Raw genomic sequence first — 24,977 nt, forward strand, 5'->3', positions numbered from 1 at the left:
CCCCTTTTTACAGATGAGGAAACTGAACCTCAGAGTGATCTGATTCCTTGATACTCTGTAACAAGTAGCATGTGTTGCTTTCTTTCTCTTTTCCCCCTTTGCATCTGTGAAGAGAGAGCGTGAATCTGAATAAGATCTGCACTTTTTCTAGTATCTTAAATCCTTGTGTATACTGTGTCAACCCAATCATAGCACAGCACTGATGGGATCAAAACATATAGCAGCAGCAACCACTTTTCATCTGCTTACTTTTATTTGGCTGCCAGTTTGCTATCATGTGGTTTTACCATATTCTATCCATGAAGCTGGCCTGCTTTCCTAGCCCCCTAAATTCAGCGTACTCCTGCTGCTGCACCCGGAGAGTCCTGTTTTGCCCTTATCTTTGAATTCAGTTATAGTAGTGCCCCCCTCCCTTATCTGTGGGGTGTACGTTCCAAGAGCCCCAGTGGATGTCTAAAACCACAGATGGCACCAAACATTATATGTACTGTTTTTTTCCTATACATACATACCTATGATAATGTTTAGTTTATAAATTAGGCAGGGTAAGGGATTAACAACAACTAATCATAAAATAAAAACAATGATAACAACACACCGTAATAAAAGTTAGGTGAATGGCTTTGGTGTTACTGGAAGACCAGCACTGCAATACCTGGGCTGTCAATCTGATAACCTGGTCAGTACTGTTACTATTGGGCAGGTAGCACGTACAGGGTGGATAACACAGGGGGATGATTCACATCCTGGGTGGGACAGAGCAGGATGGTGTGAGATTTCACCACATTACTCACAACTGTGTTTAAAAGTTAGGAATTGTTTATTTCTGGAATTTTCCGACTAATATTTTCAGACTGTGGTTGACTGTGGGTAACTGAAACCACGGAAAGGGAAACTGTGGATGGGGGGGGGGACTACTATATATTCGCGTATTTGTCTTGAGTCTCCCATTTGGGCCACTTTATTATTCCCAGAGTGGGCTTATGGTTGAATTCTTCTTTCGGATTTCCTTAAGACTATTATCCATCCTCTTAGTATCACTATCATGAAATGATTAAATTTCCAAGCTGGAGGGGTCTTATCCATTGTCTAGTCATCCTTCTATACAGGAGGTGCTCTGGTCACTCTGCTTGTTGAGTCACCATGGGTAGGAGGCAGGAGTCCAGTACTCTTTCCTGCAGCCTCTGGTCACTGGCTGCTTCCTGAGCTACATGCTCTCCTGACCTAGCATTGCTGATAAGAGCAAGTAATCTACCAGAGGGACCAGAGGCCTGATAAACTGTCTTTGTTATGGGTCTGCACTGGCTAAACATGTGACCCTTGGTAGTGTGACAGGGAGAAGGGCAGGCACAGAGGAGGACTTTCAAAAATCCTACTATATCAGGCAGAAAAAATAAGCCTCCCTCCTCCTGGCCCAAGTCTTAAAGCTTCCTTAGAGGTGGCAAGAACTTTCTTTTGTTTTTCAAATGATTTAAATTTTATTTTAAAACATTACCACAAACATACAGCATATTCACACCTTGACAATTCATTATCAGGGTTTTAAAAAATAATGTTTTTGTGTTTTTATGTTATATTTTTATGTAATTATATATTGTTTCGATTCTGCAATTTGCTTCCCTCTTTTTTAGAAAATATAACACTATATATGTATATATATATATATATATATAGAGAGAGAGAGAGAGAGAGAGATTGAGAGAGAGATACAGATAGCAAAATTATACAGCTTGATGAATTTTCCCAAACTGAACACACCCAGTTACTTGCATTCAGATCAATAAACATTTCCATCACCTTAGAAGCCCCTTGTATAGAGCTTTTTGTTGTTCTTTGCTCTTTTTAGAAATTTGCCTAATGTGACATGAATTTTTATTTGATCTAAAGAAAGCACATTCCCCAGCTTCCTAGCATGCAGAATGTGTGTAATAGAAGAAACAGTTCTTTCCTTCTCACTCTTAGGAGGCCAACTTAAAATCAGGTACATTAAAAACTTTGGCTTCTTAGGAAGAAGGCTTGAGGGTGGATTCGTCAGTATTTAATGCCGGAAGAGACTTTGGAAAGAGGAGGTTGTGGACCAGGGGTTGTACCCTCCAGTGGCAGATCTGGTGCTGGGGCCCAGGCCTCCCAATCACCCACTATTATTCTTTGCTTTGGAAATAGAGTGGAGAGATACTAGGAAGATTTTCCATGGCTAGCTAAGTAATAACACTGTGACGGAGGGTACAAGTGGTCCCTCCTCTTCCATTCTACTGGGGAGAACTCTGCTGCCCTCTGGTTGCTTCCTGAAATAGTGTCCAGTGGATTTCTTAATCCCATGGTTCCCACATTGTGTGCTGAGGCACCCCAGGGCGCTGCAGAAAACCCACAGGAGCACTTCAGGGTATTTTACATTTTTGAAGGAAACACAGTAATATCTGACGTGCGTTGCACATGCATGAGCTATTAAAGGAAATCCCCACTTCCAACATTAGATTGCATCCCATTCCTTCTGATGACATCCTATCTTTTGGAGTTGGATTTTGGGGGGATCCTATGTTCAAAAGAAAATTGATGGAGAAAAGAAAACGTGGGTGGTTTGTGTGTAATCTGATTCCAAGGTTTGAGAAGTTGTGCAGTGTCCCATAGGTGCACACATTTTGTTGGAAAGTGACGGTAATTTACAATCAAAACAAAAATGTCAATTTCTCTTAATGTAAGTGTATTCTTTTTGCAAACAACTACTACATTGTTAGGACTTAAATACTTATTTAATTATTTGGACCTAACTACTTGATAAACAGACCCTTTAGGTATTTCTTTTAGTCTAGGGTCTCTATGAAACTTTGCCTTAGGTGTAAGCCTAGAGGAGATCAGTTTGTTCAACTTAAAGCAGCAGCTCTAGGATTCTGTGTCAACTGAATGTTCAGCTGGTAGACCAGAGTCTAGGATGATTTTATTTAGATGAAGAAACTAAGTCTTAGAAAGTAACTTGGTAGAGGTTGTCCAGTCTGGGCAGATCCAGGTTTTATGGGGGCTGGAAGCTTATACAATTATTGGAACCCTCTTTAAAGACAATAATGCACAATTAGGGATTCAAAAGTCTTGCCAGCAGCCCATGCAAGTGAAGGGTCCTGAAGCTTAAGGTTCATAGCTTCAGGGCAAACCCACCTCTGCCCACCAGGTAGTAAGTGGTAGAAATGGAATTCAAACCCAGCTTTGTCTGCCTCTCAAGACACAAAATGGGAATTTCCTCTCATAAAGAAAACACTAGAAAACCAGGGATCTGAAAGCACTTCTACAAACATGAGCCTAGCTGTGTCATCTCCACACCTGACTCTCCCTAAGAAGGAACCTGAGAGTGGGAACACAAGCCTGTATCTTCTCATTGGAGAGTTGTGACAGGCCTGGAGGATAGGGCTTTGGGGGCAAAGCTGAGTTTGAATTCTGGCGCCACCACTTCCTAGGTCTGGGACCTGGGAAAGTTACCATCTCTGAGTGTTACTGGGGCAACAATACCCATGCCCCACAAGACAATGAGGATTAAATGAGATATCACAGATGAAAGTGCCTGGTCTACAGCAGGCACACAAACTGTCAATTTCTCTCTCCTTCCTCTGCTCCCACGCAGCTATCATGGGTATATGGAGATGAAATAAATATAGACAAGCTAGTTGGTAGAGTTTCTTTCATGTGTAGGTAAATTAAATAAATGTACATATATGGCAAGCAACTGTCTACAAAAGATGCAAATCAGACCAGGCTGGCAGATATTTGCCTGGTGTCTTGTCTTGGTTCAATGCCTAGCTCAGTGTCTTTTTTCAGGGCTTCTCCATTATCCACAGATTAAGGTTGAAACTCCACATCCTGGTATTTGAAATTTCCCTAAATTTGGCCTCAACTTAACCTTCTAACATTTTCTCCCACTAGGATCCAACCAAAATCCTGCTGGTTTCCTCACTGACCCTTCAGTTAAGCCCACCACAGCCTCAGTAGAAAGCCACTTCCCCTTCCAGGAATTCTCTCTCCTTTCCACAGTCCTGAATCCTACCCATCTTTCAGGACCAGTTTAAGCCCTCTCTGGCAGTGAGCATTTTCTGGGTGATCCCAGACCCTGGGGATTCCTGTTCTCTCAACTCCTACCACTCATCCCATTTGTACAGTGTACTCAGGTCTTACTTAACCACACACTGCCTTATTTTGTTCTGTAGCTTTTAGGGAGTTTGTTTTTCCTTCCAATTGCATTGTAAGTTCAGTGTGGTGTCATGGAAATAATATCAGACCGAAAGCAGAGACTTGGCTTCTGTTTCTAACTTGCTGTTTAACCCCCGGCAAATAGCTTCCTCTAACTCAGAAGAGTGGGGGTTGGATGCATAAAGATTCCTTTTCTTAAAATTGGGACCCTGTTCACAAGGCCCGGCTCAGTGATATGCATACATAATATCCTTTTAAAAACATTTAAACATTTGTTGATCACTTATTCCCAAAGCACTGAGCGAGGTGCTAAAGGATCAATCAAGGTAAATAAAACAGGGCTTTTTAGCCAGGAACTTATAGGAGAACTCTAGGTGCACATAATCACTGGTAGGGTTCATTGAGTGGGGTCAAAAGCTAAATGGTCAGGAACTGGCAGGGTGTCTGTCTGACATTCTGTCTGGTGGTTGCCTTTGTCTCCCCACTTTACTGTTTGGCCCAATGGATGACTTCATTCTTTGAATCCCCTCTTTCCCCCTCTTCCAGCACCCCTTACAAGGGCAGGAGAAGCTCCTTGCCTCTGTCCTCACTATGCCACACATCCTGTTCCCCTTGGCTGAGAAGTTAGCGGTGGTGCTGTCAACATGGGGATGCCCCAGCCGACATGGCTCCCCTGCTCTCTACCCTTCCATTTACCATCTGCTGGAACCTGGCCTGATAGATGAATCTGGCTGCAATATATAGTGGGAGGCATCAGAGAAGAGGGATAGAACATCAAGAAACCCAGCAACGTGGCTAGCCCGGCGTGATTTCTTTAATGGCTTTATTACATGCCAAGTGCTGTCCTGATTACCACCTCTATTAACTCATTTAATCCTCACAATATCTCTATGAGATAATTACTATTATTATCCTTGATTTACAAATGAGGAACCCAAAGCAGAAATAAGTCAAATGACTTGCCCAAGATGGCCAGTCGCTAGAAGAGATAGGACCGGAATATAGACAGTCTGACTTCACAGTCCGCTCCCCTAACCTCCAGATGAAACTGCTTCTCTCTGCAGTACTCTGTAAAGGTTTTCTTTTGGGCCAGCTATGATCTGTTTCCTGGAGCCACCTTGAGACAGCCCAAAGGCAATGGGCAGATACATTTTCCCTGGGGAGAACACCTGAGCGACGTTAACTGGGTAACCATGACTGGAGTTAAGTGTCAGAGTAGTCGGTCTGACCCTGAAATGCAGGGAGGGGTCGGTAGAGAGAAGGCCCTGACAACAGGAGGTCTGAGTTCCGCTCTTGGTTCTGAGCAAGGAAATCTTTTCACCTTTCTTAACCCAAGTTTCCCCACCTTTCAAGCAAGAGAAAGGTTAAGGAAGTCGGGCTCGGGGAGCTCCCTGGGTCCCTCTGACGTTCCGGTAACCGAGAGGTAGGTAATGGGGAGGTGTGGGAAGACCGCACAATATAGGTCTGTGTGTGCTGGAGGACGTCTCTGTGGGTGGAGGCAGGAAGGGGTATGTTTATGAAGCCAGGGGCTTGTGAATATGTAGGTTTCGGTGGAGTCAGGCAGGAAACTTAAGGAAAGAAGCTCTGCCGAGTGTGGGCTTGGGGGAGAGGCGCTGCGGGCGAGGCCCGTGGCCCGGCTGCACGAGGTGGAGCAGCAACAGTGTCAAAGTCTTCCGGAGGCCTAGCGCGGCGCTCGCCGGGCGAGGGGCCAGAGCGGGGCCCCAGCCGGGCCGGAGGAGGGGCGGGGCGGGCGGGCCAGGAGGGCTCCCGCGAGTGTGGGAGGCGAGGCCCGGCCCGCCTCCCCAGCGGCCGCCAGCGGCTCGGCCTGCGCAGGCCCCGCCCACAACACGAGTCACGTGTGCGCCACGCACCCTCCCTCAGCATGGTTTGGGGGCGCGCAGGCGGGCGGGGAGCGGGGTCCCGAGGGAAGCGGCTCCAGGCGCGGGCTGGGGACTGGGCACCGCGCCGCGGCACCGCGCCGGGGCACCGCCAGGGCAGGCGGACGCCGCAAGCGGGAGGGTGGGAGGCGAGGTGGGGTGTGGGGGCGGGGCCTGTCGTGAGGGGCGGGGCCTGTTGCTGGGGATGGCGCAGGAAACGGGGAGCAGGGGCCGGTCCTACAGGCTGCCTGTTTGGGCTGCTTGTTTACTCCTGGCGGGGGAGCTTTAACCCGAAGGGCGGGAGGGCGAGAGGGAAAACGTGGACCGGACTCCTCGAGCTTCTGGAGCAGGAGTGGGGCGGAGGAGGGGTGGAGAGGACTGCATCTGAGGTGCCAAGGCCGCTGCGTTCCTGGAAGGATCCAGCTAAAGACGCCCTGGATAGTTGTTTTTGTGGGTTTGTTTGTTGTTTTTTTGGTGTGTGTGTTTTTTAAGTTTCCTAGCCTGTGGAGTGCTCCCTCCTAGTCCTGTCTCCACCCTACACACACACACACACACACACACACACACACACACACACACACTCACACACTCACACAAGTCGGTGAAGCGTCTGCGCATGCAATCCTTTCGGCCCTGGAATTCCTTAATCCTACAGTGGGCTGTGCGTACGTGCTCACAGGGATCTCTGCCTTATGAGGTGGTTGTCTGCTTGCGTGTTGTCCCTCCGTGGGGCTCTGCCACTTTTCTTAATCCAGGAAATGATTCAATTGCAGTATCGTCATATATTTTTCGTGACTGCGTGTGGCTACAGTTACACAAATAAGTTCATTTTAGTCTATATTCTAGGCATTCCAGTTTCTTGAGCTTCGTTTTCTAACTTGTATGACAGACGAAAGAGCTCTCCCTAAAATGTAAAGTGTTCTGAGAATGTATTCGCATAAAAATAGAGGACCACGGGGACTTCTGCATCGCCTTCCGCAACGAAGTGAGTTTCTCATTATCTGAAAAATCACCTGGTGCCTTACCAAGATACTGCAACATATAATTTAATATTGTACTCGTAACTGTTACGTAACCATTTCATACATGAGGAATTGAGGCTCAGAAAGACACAGTGGCTTGTCAGAAGTCCCACAGCGAGTAAGGGAGAACAGGAACGCAAGTCCTTTGCTTCCTAAGGGTGTCCTTCCTCCCTCCCTCTCACTGCACAGTGGACATATGTAATTTTCTCTGTCCAGCATTCATTCCTTTGGGACATCAGTCCTCTATTCCCTGTGGTTTTATTTAGGTTCAAAACCGGAGAATCCCATCCTTCTGGCAACAGTGGTCCAAATGGGTGGGCATTTTAACTAAGCAGAATCAATTAGAGTCTTTCCCTGGAACTAATACATGAATACAAGAGAGAAAATTTTGTTTTCTGCTGGTGTTCCTAAATTGGGATGTCCTCGTTGGTAGTTGCCAGCAACAGTCTTCCCAAGTATACGGAAAAACTCTTGTTTTTGGAGGGGAAAACTCTTTTTGAAGTAGGAAACAATGGGAGTAATAAGAAGGGGCAAAAAGAATTGAGAGCTTTAGAGCACAAACCCTGACAACTTTGTTTAAACCTGGGGTCCGACTGTGTCTAAGGCTAGTACAAACTTCTGGATTTCCCAGTTAAGTGAGCCAAAAAGTTCATTTTTTTTGCTTAAGCTAGCATGAATTGAGTTCCTGTCACTTGTCTCCAAAGAGAGGCCTGACTAATAAGTTTGGCACAATATTACTTATTTATCCCTCAGAAAATAATGGAAGTTGGGTGCTAGCCACAACTATCACTTCTTAAGTGTTCTAGTTCCCATGAGTCATAACAAGTGTGAGTCCCATGGGTCTGGGTAGACAAAAGAAAATATAATCCTTCCTCACTATTATTGTATGATAAACAGGTCACAATTCAACAAACTCAAATTAGAAGTTGGCTAGATAACATTTCACTTTGGGATACTGTGACAGTCTGAGTCATGAAGAGGATAAGATCAAGGTTTTTCAGATGAAATTATTAGGGTTTTTTGTTTGTTTGTTTTCTGTGAAATCGTAAAGAAAGGGGACCAATAACAACCATTCTATCAGTTGGTTAATGCCAAAGGGTGGGAAGGTAAGTGGTCACTCTTAAAGTACAATTAGAAGGACAGGACATTGAACGACAAAGAGCAGGGGCATGTGGAGTCACAGAATCTTAGAGACAGAGGGAGTCCGTGAGAGATCATTCTTCTTCCTCCTGAACAATTCTGGTGATGGACAGCCAGGTGGGTCACCAGTGGTCCAAGGAGAGCTGAGAGGGACATCCTTCACATCCTGTCAGCTATTCTAAGAGTCTAGAGATAAAATGTGGAGGCCCTGTGTGTGTTCCTTGGGAAACGACCAGAGAGCCTGGAACTGGTCTGATACTAGTCATGAGAAGGAAAAAGCAAATAAAATTTAAATATATACGAGTACAATATCAATCCCTTGCCGCTCCCTGACTTCCAGGGGGAGGGCTCTTGACTGGCTCAGTGAGCTGCTAGATCTTTGACAAAGTAAGAGGCAGAAGTCAGGAGCAGGCCATATTTTTTCACTTGAGGGAGGAGGAGAGAGGGGGGAAGGGGGAAGTAATGAAGCAAGAAGAATAAGATTAAGGAGAGAGAGAGAGAGAGAAAGGAGAAGGGGAGAGAAATAGCTGTCGGTGGGGGTTAGGATTTTGGAGACGGAAATTTGAAAAGAGGATTTTTGGAAGCTTAATTGTGTGTGGTGAGATGAAATTCCTCCTTTAGGAGGAATCCTAAAGAGAATGTCAACGAAGACTTACATTATTGCGAAGGCTTTTTTGAATTGAGTTTGGTTTTCTCCTGGCTGTGTCACCCAGATCTCACAGATCTACCAGCATTTTATAACCCCATCCAGCTAACTGAAGGTGCTATAGAATCTCACCCCCTGTACCTTTTCCCAATACATAGAAGAAATCAGAGTGACAATGATACTTTCTACCTACCAGGTGGTGGGTGAGCATGTTGACAATGGGGCCGGTGTATGCTAACGTACACAATAGTCATTTTGGCTCTTCCAGTCATTTTGGCTCGTAGTATTCATATCAAAGAAGCCTGGGAGGTTATTGGCTGGTGAATTTCAAACATTCTCTTTAGGGTGATTATTTTGGATTAGGAGGTAAGCCATGAAGGAAGAAGAGAAATATTAGAGTAATGACAACATAGAGTGGTCTGGGAGTGGGTAGAAATCTGGTTCCTATGTATGGCGGATCTCACTCCCACGTTTTGGTGCTAAATTGACTGAAAATCCAGTTACTAGCTATTTCTCTTGCACTCAGGAATCATTGAAAGTTTCTCAGGGGCGATCTGAGAGGCAATCAATTATACTGTCAGATGGAGAAGGTTGGGTTTTGGTGATTCCACAGTTTATAAGTGAGAAGATTGTGAGACTGGCCATGTCTAAAACAAATATTGGAAAATCAGAGTGTTCCCAGGTGGTTAGTACAAAAGGGTAATTGAACAAGATTTGATTAATTCACAATTTCTACTCCCATGTATTTTAAGGGTTATTAAAGCAGGATGTGGCCTAAAGCTGGATAGATTGTAAGTTAAGAGAATAGTATGGTGACTGCATATATTATCAAGGTAAGATTGTGTGTTTCTTGGACAGGTGTTTGATTGACTCTCTCCAGAAAATCAAACAAAGATCAAAAAGGCCCATTCTTCTCATCCTTATTAATTTAGGCAGGTCTATGAAAAGGGGAGAAACTTTTTACTAGTAAGTGACTTAAACTTGGAAAAATTAAATTTGAAGGAGCCTCTAAATTTCAGACCTTGCTATCTATACTGAAATGCAAGAGGAACTCAATAGTATATGTCAACCCCCTTTTGCTTCTAGTGCCTTACAAACTCTTGTTGTGAAGTTGGTTATCCCGCTGGGTAGTGATGGAGGCCAACCTATGCTGGCTGTAAGAAACTGTGCTGACAGCAAACACAATAAGATGTCTGGCACAAATAGGGAACAGTACCTGCTATTCAATTCAGAAGAGCCAGACATTGTCATAAAATGATTGGCAGCATTTAAAAAGCTTTTAGAAACAGGCTTTTATATTTGGGGTTTTGTCTGATTGGTTTATGGGTTTGTGGAGACTTAATTTTTTTTTTTCCATTTTGTTTGTCAAGAAGTCATTCAGTTGATCAACCTCAAATCCTCGGCAATGGTTAGTTGTCGCAATACTGGTGTGGCCCTGTGGAAGTTGTTAGCATTTGCCAATGCTCTACGATGCTGCTATTCCACAGTATGTATAGTGGGTGGAGAGCATCCTGTGCCCTTTGCTTCACTTGTCAAGAACTATAGCTTTCGCACCTGACCGTTCCCTGTGCTAGGGAGCTCTCCTACCGTGTTTCCCTGAAAATAAGACCTAACTGGAAAATAAGCCCTGGCATGATTTTTCAGGATGACATCCCCTGAGCATAAGCCCTAATGCATCTTTTGGAGCAAACCTTAATATAAGACCCAGTCTTATTTTTGGGGAAACACGGGATAGGGTCTGGGCCATTCTTGATGATCTGGCTGGTCTGGATTGTGGCAGGCCACACCTGCCTTGGGCAGGAATTTGGTCCTGCAGAAGAATAAGGAAGTATGGTAGAATGCTTATGTGGGGCTGGTGAACAAATGGAATATGTTTGAAGGGATGATGTTTAACAGCTGGGCAAAAATGAAACTGGTAAATTTACTAGAGAAAAGACCACCAGGGCCTTCTCTGGGGGGGATAGGGGATTCCACTGCTATGGGGAGGAATGTAAGAATAGAAACCTTAAGAGCAAAGTCACATGCAGAAAAGTAATAATTATGTGTTGATTGGAACCCAAGAAACAAAATAGGGGGTGGCATGGGTGGGCATTCACAATGTACGCTTTTCAGCCAATGCTTTGCTTCTTACTGGTTGTTTTGCCTTTACTAGATCTCTCCTCTCTCTATTTTCATAGCCCCTAACCTGTTTTTATAGTAACATCCGTTATCTAGGAAGTGAAATGATTTCAGGCTCCCCAATCCCACCCTGGATGTATAACCCAGTCCTCTCTTTACTTCCATAGCCTAAGTTTCCCTGTCTGGTTCCACCTTATTTAATGTTGCTTATCTCTTAAACAGCTCTGTGTTACCTCACTTATGGGTGGGGAAAGCTGTCAGTTCAGCCCATTTTAAGGACTTTCTATGAGCAGACTGTTTTTACAGAGAGTATAAGGAGAGTATAACGGAGGAGAGCTGCCAGAGAGATTGTGAGCTGCTCCCATCGTATTTGTTGAGATGAGCTGAATTGGTCTTTTCCCCACATGGTATTTTCTGTACCTGGTATGCTTCAGAGTGAGAGTCATGTCTAGATAGTCTTAAGCCTGTGCAGAAAATTTTTTCTTGGCTTTCCACTCCTCTGGTCTCAGTTACTTGCACCTCCCCTGGGGCACAATGTAGGGAGAAGCTGGAGTTGGTCCATCATCAAAATGGTACTGGATTTTATCTTCCTGCCTTGAACAGTGAGATAAACATGCTTTTAATCCCCACTTTTTTATGCGCTCACTAGAAAGCAGACAGGGTTGTTCCAGAGTGGATTTCCTGTGTCATAGAAATCACAGATGCATAAAAGGAAAAACCAGATGTGCACAGAAAGCCTGCCTGGGCTTACACATTCTTTCATACCGAGAGTCATAGGGCTTTATGGTCCATGCTCCCAAAGCCAGCTCATTTTTTCCTCTTTTTGAATATGTCCTCTTGCTCATATTCTGAGTTCCAGAGCTAGGAGGAAGTAGGCACAGATCTGGGTGTTTACGCACTGGGGTGTTTCTCTGCATATCTTCACACGTGTGGAAGCTTGTTTGCATGAAAGTGTGGCTGTGCACATCTAAGAAGGCTGCTCCAGGGATACCCTGAAGCTTCGAATACCGAAGTTGCAACCTCCCCGTCCTTTCTCCTCCATGAAATGCAAAGCCCACCTTCTCCAGGAAAGCCTTACAGACTGTATAGATCAGAGAGGGTGCATTTGTCCCAGGCATACCTACAAACTACTTTCTCTTAGAATTTCTGGATCTTGTGCCTTCTAGAGTGAAAATGCTTAAAATTGGTGCTGGGCCTGTTTTTGTGCACTAGGATACATTGTGATTTTTCTCAGTCAAAAGAAAAAAAGATGTTACAAATGCACAATTACCAGTATTATCATTTTCATTTGAAACTCATAGCCTGTTTTGAGGTTGTGGTGTGGAAGTTGTGCTTAGAACTGTGTATCATAGAGGTTATACACATCTCTAGTCTAAGTGGACTGGTATCTTGATGTCCTCCTAGGAGAAAGCTAAATTCTGGAGGGATTAGTTGGGATGAAAGCAGTAGATAAACACCTGGGTTAGGGGTAACTTTTTGGTAGTCTAACCTGACCCTTGATTTATGATTGCTTCTGAATGCCTACTGTATGCTAGATAGACACTATTGCAGAAGCTGTGGATACAGCAGTAAAAAGAAATATATAGTCTCTACTATCCTTGAACTTACAGTTGAGTGGATGGAGACAGACTGTTAGGTGGTGATAAGCACTAAGAAGAAAAGTAATGCAGGGCCGAGGTATGGCTGGGTGGTGCTGTATTAGATAGGTCAGCAAGGGAATGTCTTTCCCGTAAGGATGCATTTGAGCAGGGACCTGCATCAAGGGATGGAGCTCGTCATGTGGATATCTGGAGGAAGGTCATTCTAGCCCAAAGGAACAGCTTTGGAAAGGCTGAGTTGGAAGTGGGTCTAAGGAACAGCGAGGGGACCAATGTGGCCAGTGCTGGGTGAGCCACAGAAGAGTGGCGGGTGGTGGGGCCAGAGAGTTGCCTGGGGGCAGGACGAGGTAGGGCCTTGTAGTGAGGGAGGTAGGACGCAGTTGAAGGCTTTGAGCAGAATAGTGATATGACTTAGGTTTCAAAAGGACCACTCTGGCTGCCATGGTATTGAATATAGTACAGGGAGGCAACAGAAAAAGTGGGGAGAACACTGAGGAGCCTCTTGTGGAAGTCCCACTCAGAGAGGTGATGGCCTGGCTAGGGAAGCAGGGCTGGAAATGGAGGGACACAACTGGATTCTGGATATATGTCATAGACGGAAGCACCAGAATTTTCTGATGGATTGGATGCAGAGTGTGAGACAAAGAAGGGAATGAAGGATGACTCCAAGCTTTTCGTCTGTCTGCTTGGTTCTTATTTGTTTGTTTGTTTTTGTTTTTTGAGTAACTAGAAAAATGGACTTTCCATTTGTTGAGATGGGGAGAAGCAGATTTTGGAGGGAAATCAAAAGTGTGGTTTTGGATGTGTACACTTGAGATCTGATTTGGGACATAGTGTTGGACACAGTAGACTTGAGATCTGATTAGACACCCAAGTGGAGGTGTCAAGTAGCTACTCGGTGACAAGAATCTGGAGTTCAGGAAGACAGGTTAGGGATAACATGATGCTCTAGTGGGACCTGAGGACTTACTTCATTCCACAGGCCTCATCCTGTTTTAAATAAATGGTTAGAAAGTCTTCACCAGCCCTGGAATCCACTGAGCATCTGAGGCATGCTGGGAACCAGAGATTGCCCTGACCGTGGATGGAATAACTCTAGTCAGTCCCCTGGGTCCAACTAACAATTTATTATTAACCAGTGTTTATCAAGTGCCAACTACATGCCGGGCACTGTGCCAAATGTTGGGTGTTCAATGGAGAACGAGATATGCTCCTTGTCTGCATAGAATGTTTAGTCCTGCAGGGAGGGGAGTAAGACAAGAGAATGGGGATAGAAATCCCCAGTGGGGATTAGTGTAGTACAGCACAGCGGCGTAAGTGTAGAGCGCTATCGGACATAAAGGAAAGGCACCTAATCCAGTCCTGGAGGGCAGAGAAAGTGCCATCTAAGCTGACTCCTGAAGGATGAGTAGGGATAGCCAGGTAAAGAGGTGAGAGAAAGGGGTAGAGTGTTCTAGGCAGAGAAAAGAGCATGTTATCAAGCAAAGAAAAGGTCCGTGCAGGCAAAGGACGGTTCAGTTTAGCATGTCTGGAGTGCAGTGTGAAGGGGGTAGAGGCAAGCAGTGGTTGGAGAAGTAATTAGGAAGGAGATATGAAGGAGCTTAATGAGCAATGCTAGGGCTTTGTTACAAAAGCCACAGGAAGTGTGTGAGGAGTTTTAAGCAGAGGAAAGGGGGATTGGAAGGAGACAAGGCTGGAAGCAGTTACACGAGGCGATTGGAGATAGTGGCCATCTCACACTCATAGTGCACCTAGAAATGTGTCTGTATAATATAAGGCAGGGCCTGGGTCTGCTTTGCTTCACCTCAAGCTGATGGGAAATGCTCTCCAAGAAGCTAATTACTTTGATGGAAAAGAAGAACAAGATGTCTATATTTTAATAGGGAGCCAGGGTGTGGGAGGAAGCAAGGTGAAGTCAAGTTCTAGGATGGAACAGCCGCCAGGGAGGGCAAACTCTTATGGGGGTGGGGGGTCATCAGGGAGCCAAGATTGGAAACCAACAAATTATAGTCTTTCTACGTACATCTTGCATTGTGTAATGTGTAGTGCTGTGCAGTGTGTGTTTGGGACAGAGCCTGGATTCTGTGTGAAGGTGCAGAGGGCTGGGTGTGTGTTTGGGAATGGATGTTTGCGGTGGGAAGTTCTCTCTGAGCCTGTGTTAATGTGCAAAACTCTGGAATGCATGCTGTGCAAGTACATACCTGCAGTAAAAAGCGATCTACGTGCAGTCTATGCTGTGAGAGAGCACATGCCTTTTGATGGCCTATGTTCTCAAGACAGTCTCAAACAGAACAAGCTATGGGTTCGGTTCAAATCTAGAGACTCTTTTGGTTCACTTTGCACACAGCAAGCACTCATGTATCTGTCAAATGAATGATTGTTTCAGTTTTATTAAAATACAATCATTTTTGGAAATCTATAGGTTTGGTTATAAGTTTAAACTAGATGTTTTAAGAAAAATAAACTTACAGCCAGACACCAACATTCATTTACAAAAGCTAGCAGTTTAAATACTGTGATGTAGTTTATACACTAGCTTGAGTCCTAGCTTGTGTAAAAACCATTCACTATTTCATTCAACAAACATTTACTGAACCCCTCAGCCACATAGGCAGCCCTGGGCTGTCGCTGTGGGAACTCACTGACCTCTTCTCTGAGCCACTGTAGCCTGAGCATTGCAATTAAAGCTTAATTATATGCTATCTTGTATTGTTTCTTAATTGTTGCGTGTGCATTAATCTACGTCCAAGGAGGCTGTATGTTCCTTGGGGGCAGAGAGACTACATTGTAAACTTCAGGATAGGTGAGGAAATTGGGAACTTAGCAGAGAACATACCGACGTGAGTAAGCACCCACTGTTTGAGGAAAAAGGGAAACAAGAACATAAAGCTATTTATGAACTGTAGTAATATACAACATATGATAAGATACCTTAAGAAAAAGGGAGCATACATTGTTGCTGAGTAAAATATTCATTGAATGATGAAAATACGAGCCTGCATTTTCATGTTAAGGGATTCACATAATTGCTTTGATCCCCACAATGCTTTCATTCTGTTGATTTTTTCAGGGCAGAACAAGAATGTTTTCTTGAGGATGAGAGTTAAAATCTTCGGTGAATTATTTGACAGCAGAGTTATCCTATAGCTGGATTTCTCAACAATGGCACTTATTGACATTTCAGACCAGGTAATTCTGTGTTGAGGGAGAGGGGGACTGTCCTGTGCATTGCAGGATATTAAGCAGCATAGTGAGCCTATACTTACTAGATGTTAGTAGCCTCCCTTAGCCCCTTTGTGACAATCAAAAATGTCACCAGACATTACCCCCAGTTGAGAACCAATGTCCTATAGAAATTTGGTTCTTTTTTGCTATTTTCTTATTAACAGATGGTGTGAGATAGGGGAAGGGAAATACTATTTATTGCTTACTTGTTCTGAGCTAGGCACTATACCTGTGCTGTTTTTTTTTTAATTTTAATTTTTATTTCATCTTACAGATAAAGAAGCCGAGGCTCTGAAAGATAAAAGAACCTGCTGAAGGAAGGTCATAAAGCTTGTTCAGCAGCTAAATCAGGATTGCACGCCAGGCTTGTCTACAGGCAACGCCTTTGGTCCTTTCCAGCACACTCCCCACTGTCTCGCTGCAAGAAAAACAGCATAACTGCAAATGCAACAAGTATGCCCCAAATATTTAAAAACTTTTATGGGGAGGGGAATTCTTCCAGTCATTATTTTTAAAAATATAAATATATATACACCCACACAAATAGACACGGGGGCCCCTCACGACCGTTCTGCCTCTGGTCTTATCTCTGAAAAACATAGAGCAACACAATGGAACAGCTTCAATTCTCCTTGTTACAAATTATACACAAGCCAGAGTCTAACGGTGCCAAAAGCAACTGGTATTGTTTACATAAGAGCTGAAAGCTAATAGTTAACTTTCTCCCATTCCAGAAAGAGTAAATAATGCCTCACTTTACAACTACATATAAGTAAAATGTCATAAAATGAGGAAGAAAACAAATCAAAAGGAAAATGGAAATGTTGATTCCAATGCTCCCTCTCCCGCTTTTGCTCGCGCTCTCGGCAGGTCCCAGCTGCACGGCCTGGGTCCCTATCGCCCCGCCAAGCACTGATCGGCGGCGCCGGGGGGCTTTCTGGCTTCCTTTCCCGCCCTAGGGGGAGCTGGGCCTCTCGGAGAAGCCTGTCCCATTGCTAGGCCTGGAAAAACAAGAGATAGACACTTTGGTTCGGTTGGCGGTTCAGTGAAAAAAGGTGAACACTCAAGTTTGATTCTGGGCTTGCAGCCTAGGTTCCGATTTTGGGGTGGGGGTGGGGGTGGGTCACAACTCGGTCAGGTTCAAGTGCGCATGTGCGCGAGGAGTCGCTCGGGCACTTATTAATCGCCCACTGTCTACAAGCGGTCGGCGGTGTGTATCCGGGCGCGCGGTGGGTGTGTGGGGAGAATGGGGGCGCGCGTGGCCGATGAGAGGCCAGGCCGCGTGCGCGCGCGGCTCCTGGGGCTGGGGGCGGAGAAAGGGGGGCGGGGGCGGGGGGAGGGCGGCGAGGGGGTGTGTCTCCGAGTCTCGTTCGTTCACTCGCTAGCTGGCGCGCTCCACCGCTCCCTTCCCGGGAGGGAATCCGGGCCGGGTTGTGGCCGCGGCCGCGTACGTGAGCGCAGTGTCCCGGAGAGGGAGGGTAGGCCGGCCAGGTGGGCGCGAACCGATCCTCGGCGGGCGGGCGGGAGGCCGGAGCGGAGCCGGGCGGTGGGCCGAGCCTGGTGGGCGGGTAGGGGCGGAGGCAGCTGCAGCTCCGAGTCCAGCTGTCCGAGCGGGAGCTCCCCGGCCCGCGCTACTGCTGCTGGCGAGGCGAGGTGAGCTGCGCGGGGATCTCGCGGCGCTGCAGCCGGGGGACTGGGGCTGCTCGGGAACTTCCCACGCTCCGTACGGGGGTCGGGCCGGCGGCCTGAGGGTTCGGGAGGCCGGTGCGCCGGGGCAGCGGCGGGTCGGGGCGCAGGGGCGCTGCGGCAGTGCCCGCGCTGGCTGGGTGGGGGTGGCCTGGCCATCCGCTCTCCCGTGCGCCGCCTTGTTTATCTCGCTCGCCGCCAGTGCTAGCTAAGGCACCCCCTCCCCAACTTTGAGTGGTTGTCCGGAGTCGCCTCTCCTACGGAGACTGACCTGCCCCCTCCCCGACCCTTTCCGGCTGGGCCGCTAGTCCAGCCCTCCCGGCGCCCCGCGCGTTCCTGCCCACTCCAACGAGCGGGCGGGCGAGCGCTGGGCTCTGAGACGCGCGGCACGACACACCCTCCACCTCGGGGGTTGGCCCCAACCCTTTCTGTCCTCTTCTGTCCACCCCCACTTCCTTCCGCGCCGTTTAACCCTGCCGTTCCTCAGCGGCGGCCCCTGGCCCTTCTTGGAGCTGGCACTTTGGGCATGTGGGGTGCCTGGTGGGGGCCTTGACAGGGAGTTTGTCATGTGCAAACAATTTCAAAGGCAACATTTTCTTCCCTGCCTTGGAGTTCAGGACGCAGCGCCTTCACTTTAGGATTGACTCAGAAATCTATAAAGAAGCCCACCTGCTAGGTGGTGTGGGGGTGCTGCTGCCTCCGTGATTTTAGGCAGCCCTGGCCAATTCTTGGTGGCTTTGGAACATTTCCACCAGGCAGGCGTTCTCATGGTGCCAGACTGCCAGGTGCAGAGGTTGCCTACAGGCCACCACTACGTTCTTTACACCCCTCTTTCCAGAAAAGTGTATCTGGTGTAGTGTGCCTGAAAGTGAGTGATCAACAGGTATTGAAGGCTTTTTTGACACCCTCCCAAGGTGTTGTGTAAACAGTGGTTCAGGTCTCAAGAAACTTGAAACACAAGAAAACATAGCAATTAAGTTCAACTCCACAGGTGCTTTTGAGGGGCTGCTGTGTTCTTAGCACCATGCCAGGCTCTCTGGGAGGTAAGAGGAACATGAGAAATCTAGGGCCTTAGAAAGGCTACTGATCACTTGGAAGTAAGTGATTTGAGAGCTCAAATTCAAGTTCATGTGCTATGGCTGCCTAAATTATTGTAGATTCCGGGTGACAGGGGGAATATCAAAGGAAAGGTTAGAATTGGGGAATGGACTTAGAGTACTAAGTTCTGAAATAAGTTATGCACTGGAGAACAACTCACTGGTGAAGGTCCAAAGGCAGGAGAGGAAGAAGTAACAGGTGCAAGAGGTGGCATAGGAACTAGCAGAGAGGAGAGAGATTCCAATAGTGATCTCAGTGAGGGAAGATACAAAAGATACACATAAGATGATGCTCTCCAGGGTTTATTAATCTCATGGTAGATACAGAAAGATTTGAGCATGTGAAATAAAACTCAAGATAGGACACAATTAAATGTTAAAATGCAAGATGTAGAGTAGGTGTTCTTGGAGTTCTGAGAATGGAGCTATGGGCAGGAATCTCCAGGACTATATTCCTGAAGGGTGAGACCCTTGAGATGGGCCATGAGCTGCAAGTGAACTTGGCTTTTCCAAGAGACGAGATGGTCTTGGTCAGACCAGGGACTGTTTCCTGAACAGTAGTAGATAAAGATGGAGAGGAACAGTGGTTGAGATTGTGAAAGTCCTAGAAAGCCAGACTGGGAAATTGTACTTTACCCCATGTGTACTGGGGAGACATTAAAGGTTTGTGAGCCAGGGAGTGACATCATGAAAGGGTATTTGGAAAGGTTTTAAAAACTAACGTTAGGAGACAAATCAGTTAGATAGGCTGTTACAGTTTCGGAGTGCCTAGGGTTTGGACTGGGATAACTGGAAATGGAAAAGGGGGTGGATTTTAGAAACATTACTGTTGAAATAATCTGTTGACGGGGCAGGGCGAAAGGAAGAGATGAATGGAAATTAATTCCTTGTGGAAATTGATTGCATGCCAGGGCCTTGGAGCTGCTGTAGTTGGTAACTCGAGAAATCGGAAATGTGTGTTTTGGAGAGAAGTAATTGACACTCTTGCTGCAGAGAAGTTTTGTGTTTGCCATAGGTGTCTTGCAAGCCACTGCAACCCTGAGATTGGGGGGGGGGAAACCAGGGTGTGTAGTGTGGGAAAGGCTTCCAAAGGATCTGAGGGTCTGAATTAGAAGGCTCTGTCCTGTATTGCTATTCAAATGCATCACATGAACCTGAACCTGAAGTTGGCAAAACAATTCTGGAAAATTGAGGCTCCAAGGAGAATTAGCCATATTCTCCTAACCATGAGGGTGTTTGGAGGGGAGTAGAATGGAATTTGCTAAAGAAATAAATTGTTGGGTTTTGCAACAAGGTGAATTTTGCTCTGCATTGAGACTTTTAGGCTAGTCCTGGTGTCCTATTCATGGGTGGGGGTGGGGAGAAGCTAGATGATCTAAAGGAGCAAGGAGGAAATGTTGGGCCTAGGGATATTGCCTTTTCCAGGGCCAGGTCTGTCCCAACCTGCACCGTTGTCAGTTCCAGGGATCCAGTGACCTGCCGGCAGAGGTTTTTCCTGAGCTCTGAATTCTGCTTGCTTGTTGCTAGGGTGACTTAGGGTGATAGTGCTGAACAAATTCCCCAAAGCCTCAACTTGCAACATCTGAGGGCTGGTGTATTTGAAGGATGATTGCAAAAAGTTAAAAAGTTACAGAATGAGTAGCGATTTTAATTGCAGTTCCTTAGCTCCCTGCCAGCCTCTCCCTACCCCCCCTTCTCTGAGATGCAGGATATGTGAACTAGGAGGGGAAGCTGACTTAAGGTGGGGAAAGGTGTCCATCAGATATTTTTTCTTTATTGGGAATATATGACGGTCAAAAAAATATTGCATGGAATAGTGGTTGAGCTAATTTACTCTTTATAGGACAGTGTTTTCTGCACTGCTTTGACCGTGACCTACATTAAGAAATGAAATTTACATCACAGTCTAGTTCACTCAGTCATGTATGTAAAAATGGAATTCAAGTTCATGAAGTGCAACGTTCCTTGGCTTGGTGCAGTCTCCTCTGATACTTATTTTCTATTCTGTTTTTTATTTAAAAATAGTTATTGTCTCCCACTAAATTGATTTAACCCCTCTGTAATGGATCATAACCCACAGTTTGAAAAACACAGTTATACAGAGAACTTTCACTTCTAGAAAGTATTAAGCGCTCCTGTGCAGAGCTACCCATATGATTGCTGTAGGTAGGAGGGAGTATGAGGAAGAGGTTGACGTTTTAGGCTAATTGGAGAGTTCGGATGTACCTATGATTAAGGAGAAAGGCAAGATGACTAAAAGCCCAAATGAAAAATAAGTACCCGTACAGTTCAGAGGAAGGGGTGTACAGCCTATGCTGGAGTGGCGTGGAAAAACGGTTTGGAATAAAGAAGGAAGTTGGGGGTGAACCTGTTGGGGTGTCTCATGGTTCTGCACAGGTGGGAGGTGGAGCATGGGGAGTGCTTGGAGTTGGGGATGTACACGGTATGTGTAAGAGTGAAGCACGGAGGGTTCTTGTAAGAGAATAGGGAGAAATCAGGTTGGCAAGGTGGGTTAGGATCAAAATGTAGTGTAGGGGTTGTAAACGGGTGGCCCAAAGAATGTGTTCAGCCCTCAGGTGTGTTATAATTTGGACTGTCCAAAGGTTTTAAAAACTTGGGAGCAATCCAGAAAACCTCTGGCTTTAGGACTCTCTTAAAGAATCAGAACAGGCAGGTCTCTAGGGCCCAGTGAGTGGTGGTTGCCCCCTGTGGATAAGAGACAGGCCTTATGGTCCCCAGTCTGTCTCTCCGTCATCATCCCAGGGCTCTTGTGGCCTCAGTCCAGTCGCTTTACATTCCCTCCTTAGTCCTGCAGGTCTTTGGGTTTGCAACCTGAGTTTTCAAGAGACTTGATGCCAAACTAGGGCATTTGGGATCACTGTCGGGGCTCTGGGTGGCCAGCGGAGGATTCAGGTAGGAAGAGTCTGACATTTTGGAATCCAAGATATTTGCATGCAAATGATTTGTTTTAGGCAAATCAACAGCATTTTCTGAGTTGCTGCTGGCGGGAACTTCGCAATCTTTTTCTGATGATTGGAATGGTAGTAATTAGGGAGGGCTTTGAGCTGTGTTTTCTTTAGTAAGGCAGATTTCTAGTGACCCCAAGATCTGTCAAGCCTTCCCATTTTCCCCTTCTGGCTGCCATGGTTAGATCGTGGCTCCAGGCATGTCTCCTCTGAGAACCATGTCGGGGTAATAACTTGGTGAGATGTGAGTCATGGCTGCCAAATGCTGTATGACATTAGAGTCTCAGAAGCTTTGGGTCTGTGAGTCAATAATCAAGGAATAGCAAGGAGAGGAGCTGTGTCATTTCTTATATCCTTACTCCTAGGATGGCCCCAGGGGGTAGGCCTCCGGTCCAGAGATTCATAATGAATATGGAAGAACTGGTTCAAGTCCAGGTATTAATGCAAATGACTCCTGGAAAACGGCTGCTCTTGGGACCAGCTGAGTGAATAAGTTCAGGTCTCTGTGGTCCTTAGACAGTTGGGTTTACCCTGGGAGTCCATAACCACCTGTTAGGCTTCCCCAAGTGAGCTACAGGTGAGAAGGACTGAGTAAAAGTCACCGTCTTTCACAGCATGCACAATCTGATTATTTTAAACTACTGCTTTTGTAACATTTTTTAAAAAGTGAAAACTGAAGTGCTTTTTGCTTAAAAATGTGTGGCCTGAGGATGCAGGGATAACCAGAAGTCTGCTGAATTGGATGAAATGAACCCCGTTTTCTGTTTTAGAGGGTGGGTCGATTGGTTACTAGATTAGAGAAATGATGTAGCAGCTTTGGTGTACTTTGGCTTCATAGGAAAGTATTTCACATAAGATGTGAGGGATGGTCCATATTAAGTAAGTGGTAGAATGTGGGCTGGATGGTGTTATTAATTTAATTTCATGGTGTTATTAATAGGCAAAAGCTGTTAATTAGTGGCACTGAGTCAGCCTGGAAGGGGGTCTGAAAATGAGTGCCATAGGGTTCTATTCTTGGCTTTGAGCTGTTCATTTTTTTTCCAGTGTTGTGGGTGAAGATACAGAAGGTATGTTTGTCAGCTTTGTTGATGGCCCAGAGGTGGGAGGGATTGCTTATTTAGTAGATAAATCAAGGTTCAAAATCATCCAGAATGAGGGCCTAAATTTTAAAAAATAAATTTAGTAAGAGATAATGTAAAGTTTGATGTAGTTTTTAAAATGTGAATTGTAATTGTAATGTATTGAGATGTTTGTACATTCTGGTCAGGTAACTCCACTTCTGGAGATATACCTGAGACCGTACCAAGATATAGATGATGTTTTATGCACAGAGATTATTCAGAGTTCAAAAAAAAAAAAAAGCTAGAGTGAAAAATTGGAAACAACTTAAATATCCCGTGGTGTGAGTGGACTGGAAATAATCCATAAGTGATTCTGATGGATGTGTCTTTATAATGGAATAATGTGGTCATTAAAAATAATGTTTAGGAATGGTTTTAAGATAACATGGGCAAATGTTTCTATTAAAAGTTAAGGTACATCTACATGACTTCAAATCTTAAAAAAACAAAGTACATAGAAAATGACCAGAGGAAATATACTAATAATTTTAATCAGAATACTAATTTGGTTGCTTTTAGATGGATTGAATTGAGTGACTTTCTTTTTTTCTTACATTTTTAATTTATCAGTATTTTCTATAATGTGTTTGTATATCATGGTGGGGAAAACACTGCTTTATGCATTTTTAAAATAGACTTTATTTTTTAGAGCAGTTTTAGGCTCACAGCAAAATTAAGAGGAAGGAACAGAGATTTCCCATATCCCCCTCCCCCACACACGCCCAGCTTCCCCCACCATGACCCCCCACCAGAATGGTGCATTTCTTATAACTGATGAACTCACATTGACACGTCATTATCACCCAGAGTCCATAGTTCACATTAGGGTCACTCTTGGTGTTGTCCATTCTATGAGTTTAGACTAACGTATAACGACATATACCTATCATTATTATTTCATATAGAGTACTGTCACTGCCCTAAAAGTCCTCTGTGCGCTGCCTATTTATCCCTCCCTCCCCACAACCCCTGGCAACCACTGATCTTTTTGCTGCTTCCACAGTTTTGCTGTTTCCACAGTGTTACACAGTTGGAATCATCCAGTAGTAGCCTTTTCAGATTGGTTTTTTTCACTTAGGAATACGCATTTAAGGTTCTTCCATGGCTTTTCATGACTTGATGCTTTACTTCTTTTTAGTGCTGCATAATATTCTATTGTTTGTATGGACCACAGTTTGTTTATCCATTTACCTACTGCAGGGTATCTTGGTTACTTCCAAGTGTTGGTGGTTATTATGATAAAGGTGCTGTAAACATCTGTGTGCAGATTTTTGTGTGGACATAAGTTTTCAGCTCCTTTGGGTAGATACCAGGGAGTGCTATTGTTGGCAAGAGTGTGTTTAGTTTTGTAAGAACCTGCTTAATATGTCTTCCAAAGTGGCTGCTCCATTTTGCATTCCCACCAGCAATGAATGAGAGTTCTTGTAACTTCACATCCTCGCCAGCATTTGGAGCTGTCAGTGTTCTGGATTTTGGCCATTCTAATTGGTGTATAGTGGTGTCTCATTGTTGTAGTTTGCATTTCCCTAAACATGGGATGACATCTTTTCATGTGCTTTTTTTGCCATCTGTATGTTTTCTTTGGTGAAGTGTCTGTTAAGGTCTTTGGCCCATTTTTTTAATCAGGTTATTTTCTTATTGTTGAGTTTTAAGAGTTCTTTGTATACGAGGTGTGATCACAAAATACGGTGTATGTTTAAATAAAAAAAATTTTTATTACAGTAAAAGACACATTGCCATGAATCCCCTAAAAATATTCCTCCTTGTTTTGAACACACTATCCCATTGTTCTTGCCACTTTCTGAAGCAGTTGTGGAAGTCCTCTTTCGTGAGTGTCTTTAGTTGTGCAGTCGTGGCTGCCTCGATGTCCTGAATGGATTCAAGACATTCACCTTTCATGATCATTTTGACTTTGGGGAAGAGTCAAAACTCACATCGTGCCAGATCTGGTAAATGCGGTGGATAAAAACACACTGCAGTCTTTTTAATTGACAGAAATTGCCGTAACAGAAGTGATATGTGACACGGAGCGTTTCCATTGTGATCACAAAATACAGCTAATGTTGCTGCCGAGTGCCATCCAATGGAAAGTCAGGGATCTTCAATATGTGAAGTGGCTTATTGAACCTTAGTAACAGTGTGTGACAAGTTTCAACTTATTTGGAGCAGTCAATTGGGTGTGAGCTACGGTTGAGAGAAGGTGTGTTTTAAGGTGTGCCGTTAATCATCCTCCATCATCACAACGCTCTGTGTCGCACATTGCTTCTGGTATATGGCAATTTCTGTCAAGTAAAAACATGGTGTGCCC

At 45.2% G+C, this 24,977-nt stretch overlaps 1 protein-coding gene across 6 annotated transcripts in view; it reads left to right on the plus strand.

Moving 5' to 3' along the window:
• The first annotated feature begins 5,395 nt into the window (after window positions 1–5,395).
• The window catches only part of ZNF395 (zinc finger protein 395), a 53,437-nt gene continuing 33,855 nt past the window's right edge, over window positions 5,396–24,977 (plus strand). The window contains exons 1-4 of one of the 6 annotated variants that reach the window (XM_019733192.2): window positions 6,416–6,500; window positions 6,897–7,035; window positions 15,645–15,763; window positions 16,074–16,252. The gene's annotated coding sequence lies outside the window, so the exon portion shown is untranslated. The other 5 variants (XM_019733194.2, XM_074338353.1, XM_074338354.1 and 2 more) reach the window with 5 other exon arrangements.

This window comes from Rhinolophus sinicus, linkage group LG07, assembly GCF_036562045.2.
Source record: "Rhinolophus sinicus isolate RSC01 linkage group LG07, ASM3656204v1, whole genome shotgun sequence".
Classification (NCBI taxonomy): domain Eukaryota; kingdom Metazoa; phylum Chordata; class Mammalia; order Chiroptera; family Rhinolophidae; genus Rhinolophus; species Rhinolophus sinicus.